The sequence below is a fragment of the Salvelinus namaycush genome, unplaced genomic scaffold (assembly GCF_016432855.1).
Source record: "Salvelinus namaycush isolate Seneca unplaced genomic scaffold, SaNama_1.0 Scaffold2090, whole genome shotgun sequence".
In the NCBI taxonomy this organism is placed as follows: domain Eukaryota; kingdom Metazoa; phylum Chordata; class Actinopteri; order Salmoniformes; family Salmonidae; genus Salvelinus; species Salvelinus namaycush.
The window spans coordinates 35001-44836 of record NW_024058887.1 but is presented as its reverse complement, the minus strand read 5'-3'; positions in this window follow the sequence as shown (position 1 = coordinate 44836).

Genomic DNA, 9836 nt, shown 5'->3' with positions numbered 1-9836 from the left:
ACGGAGGGGAGGATGCGGACAGACATTTTTTATAAAAGCTCCATAAATCCCTTAGGCCGGTGCCCATGTACTTGGGTCCATAGTATGGTGCTCCCATAGCGGGCATGGGTGTCTGCAGGCCATTTAAATTCATTTTCATTCGATTTCAATAGGGGCACCTGGTAACCCAAAAGAGGGCACATAGCCGTTTTTCCTGAGTAGTTCAACATAGAATATTTTCGGACTATTTTTGAAAAGCTCCATAAATCCCTTAGGCCGGTGCCCCACTGACTTGGGCCCGTAGTATGGTGCTCCCATATCGGGCATGGGTGTGGGCAGGCCATTTAAATTCATTTTCATTCGATTTCAATAGGAGCACCTGGTAACCCAAAAATAATACCAGGTGCACGGAGGGGAGGATGCGGACAGACATTTTATATAAAAGCTCCATAAATCCCTTAGGCCGGTGCCCATGTACTTGGGTCCATAGTATGGTGCTCCCATAGCGGGCATGGGTGTCTGCAGGCCATTTAAATTCATTTTCATTCGATTTCTATAGCAGCACCTGGTAACCCAAAAATAATACCAGGTGCACGGAGGGGAGGATGCGGACAGACATTTTTATAAAAGCTCCATAAATCCCTTAGGCCGGTGCCCATGTACTTTGGGTCCATAGTATGGTGCTCCCATAGCGGGCATGGGTGTCTGCAGGCCATTTAAAGTCATTTTCATTCGATTTCAATAGCAGCACCTGGTAACCCAAAAGAGGGCACTTAGCCGTTTTTCTGAGTAGTTCAACATAGAATATTTTCGGACCTTTTTTGAAAAGCTCCATAAATCCCTTAGGCCGGCCCCCACTGACTTGTGCCCGCAGTATGGTGCTCCCATATCGGGCATGGGTGTCTGCAGGCCATTTAAATTCATTTTCATTCGATTTCAATAGGAGCACCTGGTAACCCAAAAATAATACCAGGTGCACGGAGGGGAGGATGAGTACAGACATTTTTTTGAAAAGCTCCATAAATCCCTTAGGCTGGTGCCCACTGACTTGGGCCCCTAGTATGGTGCTCCCATATCGGGCATGGGTGTGGGCAGGCTATTAAAATTCATTTTCATTCGATTTCAATAGGGGCACCTGGTAACCCAAAAGAGGGCACATAGCCGTTTTTCCTGAGTAGTTCAACATAGAATATTTTCGGACTATTTTTGAAAAGCTCCATAAATCCCTTAGGCCGGTGCCCACTGACTTGGGCCCGTAGTATGGTGCTCCCATATCGGGCATGGGTGTGGGCAGGCCATTTAAATTCATTTTCATTCGATTTCAATAGGAGCACCTGGTAACCCAAAAATAATACCAGGTGCACGGAGGGGAGGATGCGGACAGACATTTTATATAAAAGCTCCATAAATCCCTTAGGCCGGTGCCCATGTACTTGGGTCCATAGTATGGTGCTCCCATAGCGGGCATGGGTGTCTGCAGGCCATTTAAATTCATTTTCATTCGATTTCTATAGCAGCACCTGGTAACCCAAAAATAATACCAGGTGCACGGAGGGGAGGATGCGGACAGACATTTTTTATAAAAGCTCCATAAATCCCTTAGGCCGGTGCCCATGTACTTTGGGTCCATAGTATGGTGCTCCCATAGCGGGCATGGGTGTCTGCAGGCCATTTAAAGTCATTTTCATTCGATTTCAATAGCAGCACCTGGTAACCCTAAAGAGGGCACTTAGCCGTTTTTCTAAGTAGTTCAACATAGAATATTTTCGGACCTTTTTTGAAAAGCTCCATAAATCCCTTAGGCCGGCCCCCACTGACTTGTGCCCGCAGTATGGTGCTCCCATATCGGGCATGGGTGTCTGCAGGCCATTTAAATTCATTTTCATTCGATTTCAATAGGAGCACCTGGTAACCCAAAAATAATACCAGGTGCACGGAGGGGAGGATGAGTACAGACATTTTTTTGAAAAGCTCCATAAATCCCTTAGGCTGGTGCCCACTGACTTGGGCCCCTAGTATGGTGCTCCCATATCGGGCATGGGTGTGGGCAGGCTATTAAAATTCATTTTCATTCGATTTCAATAGGGGCACCTGGTAACCCAAAAGAGGGCACATAGCCGTTTTTCCTGAGTAGTTCAACATAGAATATTTTCGGACTATTTTTGAAAAGCTCCATAAATCCCTTAGGCCGGTGCCCACTGACTTGGGCCCGTAGTATGGTGCTCCCATATCGGGCATGGGTGTGGGCAGGCCATTTAAATTCATTTTCATTCGATTTCAATAGGAGCACCTGGTAACCCAAAAATAATACCAGGTGCACGGAGGGGAGGATGCGGACAGACATTTTATATAAAAGCTCCATAAATCCCTTAGGCCGGTGCCCATGTACTTGGGTCCATAGTATGGTGCTCCCATAGCGGGCATGGGTGTCTGCAGGCCATTTAAAGTCATTTTCATTCGATTTCAATAGCAGCACCTGGTAACCCAAAAGAGGGCACTTAGCCATTTTTCTGAGTAGTTCAACATAGAATATTTTCGGACCTTTTTTGAAAAGCTCCATAAATCCCTTAGGCCGGCCCCCACTGACTTGTGCCCGCAGTAAGGTGCTCCCATATCGGGCATGGGTGTCTGCAGGCCATTTAAATTCATTTTCATTCGATTTCAATAGGAGCACCTGGTAACCCAAAAATAATACCAGGTGCACGGAGGGGAGGATGAGTACAGACATTTTTTTGAAAAGCTCCATAAATCCCTTAGGCTGGTGCCCACTGACTTGGGCCCCTAGTATGGTGCTCCCATATCGGGCATGGGTGTGGGCAGGCTATTAAAATTCATTTTCATTCGATTTCAATAGGGGCACCTGGTAACCCAAAAGAGGGCACATAGCCGTTTTTCCTGAGTAGTTCAACATAGAATATTTTCGGACTATTTTTGAAAAGCTCCATAAATCCCTTAGGCCGGTGCCCACTGACTTGGGCCCGTAGTATGGTGCTCCCATATCGGGCATGGGTGTGGGCAGGCCATTTAAATTCATTTTCATTCGATTTCAATAGGAGCACCTGGTAACCCAAAAATAATACCAGGTGCACGGAGGGGAGGATGCGGACAGACATTTTATATAAAAGCTCCATAAATCCCTTAGGCCGGTGCCCATGTACTTGGGTCCATAGTATGGTGCTCCCATAGCGGGCATGGGTGTCTGCAGGCCATTTAAATTCATTTTCATTCGATTTCTATAGCAGCACCTGGTAACCCAAAAATAATACCAGGTGCACGGAGGGGAGGATGCGGACAGACATTTTTTATAAAAGCTCCATAAATCCCTTAGGCCGGTGCCCATGTACTTTGGGTCCATAGTATGGTGCTCCCATAGCGGGCATGGGTGTCTGCAGGCCATTTAAAGTCATTTTCATTCGATTTCAATAGCAGCACCTGGTAACCCAAAAGAGGGCACTTAGCCGTTTTTCTGAGTAGTTCAACATAGAATATTTTCGGACCTTTTTTGAAAAGCTCCATAAATCCCTTAGGCCGGCCCCCACTGACTTGTGCCCGCAGTATGGTGCTCCCATATCGGGCATGGGTGTCTGCAGGCCATTTAAATTCATTTTCATTCGATTTCAATAGGAGCACCTGGTAACCCAAAAATAATACCAGGTGCACGGAGGGGAGGATGAGTACAGACATTTTTTTGAAAAGCTCCATAAATCCCTTAGGCTGGTGCCCACTGACTTGGGCCCCTAGTATGGTGCTCCCATATCGGGCATGGGTGTGGGCAGGCTATTAAAATTCATTTTCATTCGATTTCAATAGGGGCACCTGGTAACCCAAAAGAGGGCACATAGCCGTTTTTCCTGAGTAGTTCAACATAGAATATTTTCGGACTATTTTTGAAAAGCTCCATAAATCCCTTAGGCCGGTGCCCACTGACTTGGGCCCGTAGTATGGTGCTCCCATATCGGGCATGGGTGTGGGCAGGCCATTTAAATTCATTTTCATTCGATTTCAATAGGAGCACCTGGTAACCCAAAAATAATACCAGGTGCACGGAGGGGAGGATGCGGACAGACATTTTATATAAAAGCTCCATAAATCCCTTAGGCCGGTGCCCATGTACTTGGGTCCATAGTATGGTGCTCCCATAGCGGGCATGGGTGTCTGCAGGCCATTTAAATTCATTTTCATTCGATTTCTATAGCAGCACCTGGTAACCCAAAAATAATACCAGGTGCACGGAGGGGAGGATGCGGACAGACATTTTATATAAAAGCTCCATAAATCCCTTAGGCCGGTGCCCATGTACTTGGGTCCATAGTATGGTGCTCCCATAGCGGGCATGGGTGTCTGCAGGCCATTTAAATTCATTTTCATTCGATTTCTATAGCAGCACCTGGTAACCCAAAAATAATACCAGGTGCACGGAGGGGAGGATGCGGACAGACATTTTTTATAAAAGCTCCATAAATCCCTTAGGCCGGTGCCCATGTACTTTGGGTCCATAGTATGGTGCTCCCATAGCGGGCATGGGTGTCTGCAGGCCATTTAAAGTCATTTTCATTCGATTTCAATAGCAGCACCTGGTAACCCAAAAGAGGGCACTTAGCCATTTTTCTGAGTAGTTCAACATAGAATATTTTCGGACCTTTTTTGAAAAGCTCCATAAATCCCTTAGGCCGGCCCCCACTGACTTGTGCCCGCAGTATGGTGCTCCCATATCGGGCATGGGTGTCTGCAGGCCATTTAAATTCATTTTCATTCGATTTCAATAGGAGCACCTGGTAACCCAAAAATAATACCAGGTGCACGGAGGGGAGGATGAGTACAGACATTTTTTTGAAAAGCTCCATAAATCCCTTAGGCTGGTGCCCACTGACTTGGGCCCCTAGTATGGTGCTCCCATATCGGGCATGGGTGTGGGCAGGCTATTAAAATTCATTTTCATTCGATTTCAATAGGGGCACCTGGTAACCCAAAAGAGGGCACATAGCCGTTTTTCCTGAGTAGTTCAACATAGAATATTTTCGGACTATTTTTGAAAAGCTCCATAAATCCCTTAGGCCGGTGCCCACTGACTTGGGCCCGTAGTATGGTGCTCCCATATCGGGCATGGGTGTGGGCAGGCCATTTAAATTCATTTTCATTCGATTTCAATAGGAGCACCTGGTAACCCAAAAATAATACCAGGTGCACGGAGGGGAGGATGCGGACAGACATTTTATATAAAAGCTCCATAAATCCCTTAGGCCGGTGCCCATGTACTTGGGTCCATAGTATGGTGCTCCCATAGCGGGCATGGGTGTCTGCAGGCCATTTAAATTCATTTTCATTCGATTTCTATAGCAGCACCTGGTAACCCAAAAATAATACCAGGTGCACGGAGGGGAGGATGCGGACAGACATTTTTTATAAAAGCTCCATAAATCCCTTAGGCCGGTGCCCATGTACTTTGGGTCCATAGTATGGTGCTCCCATAGCGGGCATGGGTGTCTGCAGGCCATTTAAAGTCATTTTCATTCGATTTCAATAGCAGCACCTGGTAACCCAAAAGAGGGCACTTAGCCGTTTTTCTGAGTAGTTCAACATAGAATATTTTCGGACCTTTTTTGAAAAGCTCCATAAATCCCTTAGGCCGGCCCCCACTGACTTGTGCCCGCAGTATGGTGCTCCCATATCGGGCATGGGTGTCTGCAGGCCATTTAAATTCATTTTCATTCGATTTCAATAGGAGCACCTGGTAACCCAAAAATAATACCAGGTGCACGGAGGGGAGGATGAGTACAGACATTTTTTTGAAAAGCTCCATAAATCCCTTAGGCCTGGTGCCCACTGACTTGGGCCCCTAGTATGGTGCTCCCATATCGGGCATGGGTGTGGGCAGGCTATTAAAATTCATTTTCATTCGATTTCAATAGGGGCACCTGGTAACCCAAAAGAGGGCACATAGCCGTTTTTCCTGAGTAGTTCAACATAGAATATTTTCGGACTATTTTTGAAAAGCTCCATAAATCCCTTAGGCCGGTGCCCACTGACTTGGGCCCGTAGTATGGTGCTCCCATATCGGGCATGGGTGTGGGCAGGCCATTTAAATTCATTTTCATTCGATTTCAATAGGAGCACCTGGTAACCCAAAAATAATACCAGGTGCACGGAGGGGAGGATGCGGACAGACATTTTATATAAAAGCTCCATAAATCCCTTAGGCCGGTGCCCATGTACTTGGGTCCATAGTATGGTGCTCCCATAGCGGGCATGGGTGTCTGCAGGCCATTTAAATTCATTTTCATTCGATTTCTATAGCAGCACCTGGTAACCCAAAAATAATACCAGGTGCACGGAGGGGAGGATGCGGACAGACATTTTTTATAAAAGCTCCATAAATCCCTTAGGCCGGTGCCCATGTACTTTGGGTCCATAGTATGGTGCTCCCATAGCGGGCATGGGTGTCTGCAGGCCATTTAAAGTCATTTTCATTCGATTTCAATAGCAGCACCTGGTAACCCAAAAGAGGGCACTTAGCCGTTTTTCTGAGTAGTTCAACATAGAATATTTTCGGACCTTTTTTGAAAAGCTCCATAAATCCCTTAGGCCGGCCCCCACTGACTTGTGCCCGCAGTATGGTGCTCCCATATCGGGCATGGGTGTCTGCAGGCCATTTCAATTCATTTTCATTCGATTTCAATAGGAGCACCTGGTAACCCAAAAATAATACCAGGTGCACGGAGGGGAGGATGAGTACAGACATTTTTTTGAAAAGCTCCATAAATCCCTTAGGCCGGTGCCCACTGACTTGGGCCCCTAGTATGGTGCTCCCATATCGGGCATGGGTGTGGGCAGGCTATTAAAATTCATTTTCATTCGATTTCAATAGGGGCACCTGGTAACCCAAAAGAGGGCACATAGCCGTTTTTCCTGAGTAGTTCAACATAGAATATTTTCGGACTATTTTTGAAAAGCTCCATAAATCCCTTAGGCCGGTGCCCACTGACTTGGGCCCGTAGTATGGTGCTCCCATATCGGGCATGGGTGTGGGCAGGCCATTTAAATTCATTTTCATTCGATTTCAATAGGAGCACCTGGTAACCCAAAAATAATACCAGGTGCACGGAGGGGAGGATGCGGACAGACATTTTATATAAAAGCTCCATAAATCCCTTAGGCCGGTGCCCATGTACTTGGGTCCATAGTATGGTGCTCCCATAGCGGGCATGGGTGTCTGCAGGCCATTTAAATTCATTTTCATTCGATTTCTATAGCAGCACCTGGTAACCCAAAAATAATACCAGGTGCACGGAGGGGAGGATGCGGACAGACATTTTTTATAAAAGCTCCATAAATCCCTTAGGCCGGTGCCCATGTACTTTGGGTCCATAGTATGGTGCTCCCATAGCGGGCATGGGTGTCTGCAGGCCATTTAAAGTCATTTTCATTCGATTTCAATAGCAGCACCTGGTAACCCAAAAGAGGGCACTTAGCCGTTTTTCTGAGTAGTTCAACATAGAATATTTTCGGACCTTTTTTGAAAAGCTCCATAAATCCCTTAGGCCGGCCCCCACTGACTTGTGCCCGCAGTATGGTGCTCCCATATCGGGCATGGGTGTCTGCAGGCCATTTAAATTCATTTTCATTCGATTTCAATAGGAGCACCTGGTAACCCAAAAATAATACCAGGTGCACGGAGGGGAGGATGAGTACAGACATTTTTTTGAAAAGCTCCATAAATCCCTTAGGCCGGTGCCCACTGACTTGGGCCCCTAGTATGGTGCTCCCATATCGGGCATGGGTGTGGGCAGGCTATTAAAATTCATTTTCATTCGATTTCAATAGGGGCACCTGGTAACCCAAAAGAGGGCACATAGCCGTTTTTCCTGAGTAGTTCAACATAGAATATTTTCGGACTATTTTTGAAAAGCTCCATAAATCCCTTAGGCCGGTGCCCACTGACTTGGGCCCGTAGTATGGTGCTCCCATATCGGGCATGGGTGTGGGCAGGCCATTTAAATTCATTTTCATTCGATTTCAATAGGAGCACCTGGTAACCCAAAAATAATACCAGGTGCACGGAGGGGAGGATGCGGACAGACATTTTATATAAAAGCTCCATAAATCCCTTAGGCCGGTGCCCATGTACTTGGGTCCATAGTATGGTGCTCCCATATCGGGCATGGGTGTCTGCAGGCCATTTAAATTCATTTTCATTCGATTTCTATAGCAGCACCTGGTAATCCAAAAATAATACCAGGTGCACGGAGGGGAGGATGCGGACAGACATTTTTTATAAAAGCTCCATAAATCCCTTAGGCCGGTGCCCATGTACTTTGGGTCCATAGTATGGTGCTCCCATAGCGGGCATGGGTGTCTGCAGGCCATTTAAAGTCATTTTCATTCGATTTCAATAGCAGCACCTGGTAACCCAAAAGAGGGCACTTAGCCGTTTTTCTGAGTAGTTCAACATAGAATATTTTCGGACCTTTTTTGAAAAGCTCCATAAATCCCTTAGGCCGGCCCCCACTGACTTGTGCCCGCAGTATGGTGCTCCCATATCGGGCATGGGTGTCTGCAGGCCATTTAAATTCATTTTCATTCGATTTCAATAGGAGCACCTGGTAACCCAAAAATAATACCAGGTGCACGGAGGGGAGGATGAGTACAGAAATTTTTTTGAAAAGCTCCATAAATCCCTTAGGCCGGTGCCCACTGACTTGGGCCCCTAGTATGGTGCTCCCATATCGGGCATGGGTGTGGGCAGGCTATTAAAATTCATTTTCATTCGATTTCAATAGGGGCACCTGGTAACCCAAAAGAGGGCACATAGCCGTTTTTCCTGAGTAGTTCAACATAGAATATTTTCGGACTATTTTTGAAAAGCTCCATAAATCCCTTAGGCCGGTGCCCACTGACTTGGGCCCGTAGTATGGTGCTCCCATATCGGGCATGGGTGTGGGCAGGCCATTTAAATTCATTTTCATTCGATTTCAATAGGAGCACCTGGTAACCCAAAAATAATACCAGGTGCACGGAGGGGAGGATGCGGACAGACATTTTATATAAAAGCTCCATAAATCCCTTAGGCCGGTGCCCATGTACTTGGGTCCATAGTATGGTGCTCCCATAGCGGGCATGGGTGTCTGCAGGCCATTTAAATTCATTTTCATTCGATTTCTATAGCAGCACCTGGTAACCCAAAAGAGGGCACTTAGCCGTTTTTCTGAGTAGTTCAACATAGAATATTTTCGGACCTTTTTTGAAAAGCTCCATAAATCCCTTAGGCCGGCCCCCACTGACTTGTGCCCGCAGTATGGTGCTCCCATATCGGGCATGGGTGTCTGCAGGCCATTTAAATTCATTTTCATTCGATTTCAATAGGAGCACCTGGTAACCCAAAAATAATACCAGGTGCACGGAGGGGAGGATGAGTACAGACATTTTTTTGAAAAGCTCCATAAATCCCTTAGGCCGGTGCCCACTGACTTGGGCCCCTAGTATGGTGCTCCCATATCGGGCATGGGTGTGGGCAGGCTATTAAAATTCATTTTCATTCGATTTCTATAGCAGCACCTGGTAACCCAAAAATAATACCAGGTGCACGGAACCCCAAAAATAATACCAGGTGCACAGAAGGGAGGATGAGTACAGACATTTTTTAAAAGCTTCATAAATCACTCAGGCCGGCCCCAACTGACTTGGGTCCGTAGTATGGTTGTTCCATATAGGGTATTGAGGTATGTAGCCTATCTAAAATCATTTAAAACCATTATAAAAATATGCACCTGGTAACCCAAAAATAATACCAGGTGCACGGCAGTGGCACTCTGTCACTTTTTCGACCAATTCCCGAAATCTTGAAATAATGATAAAACATA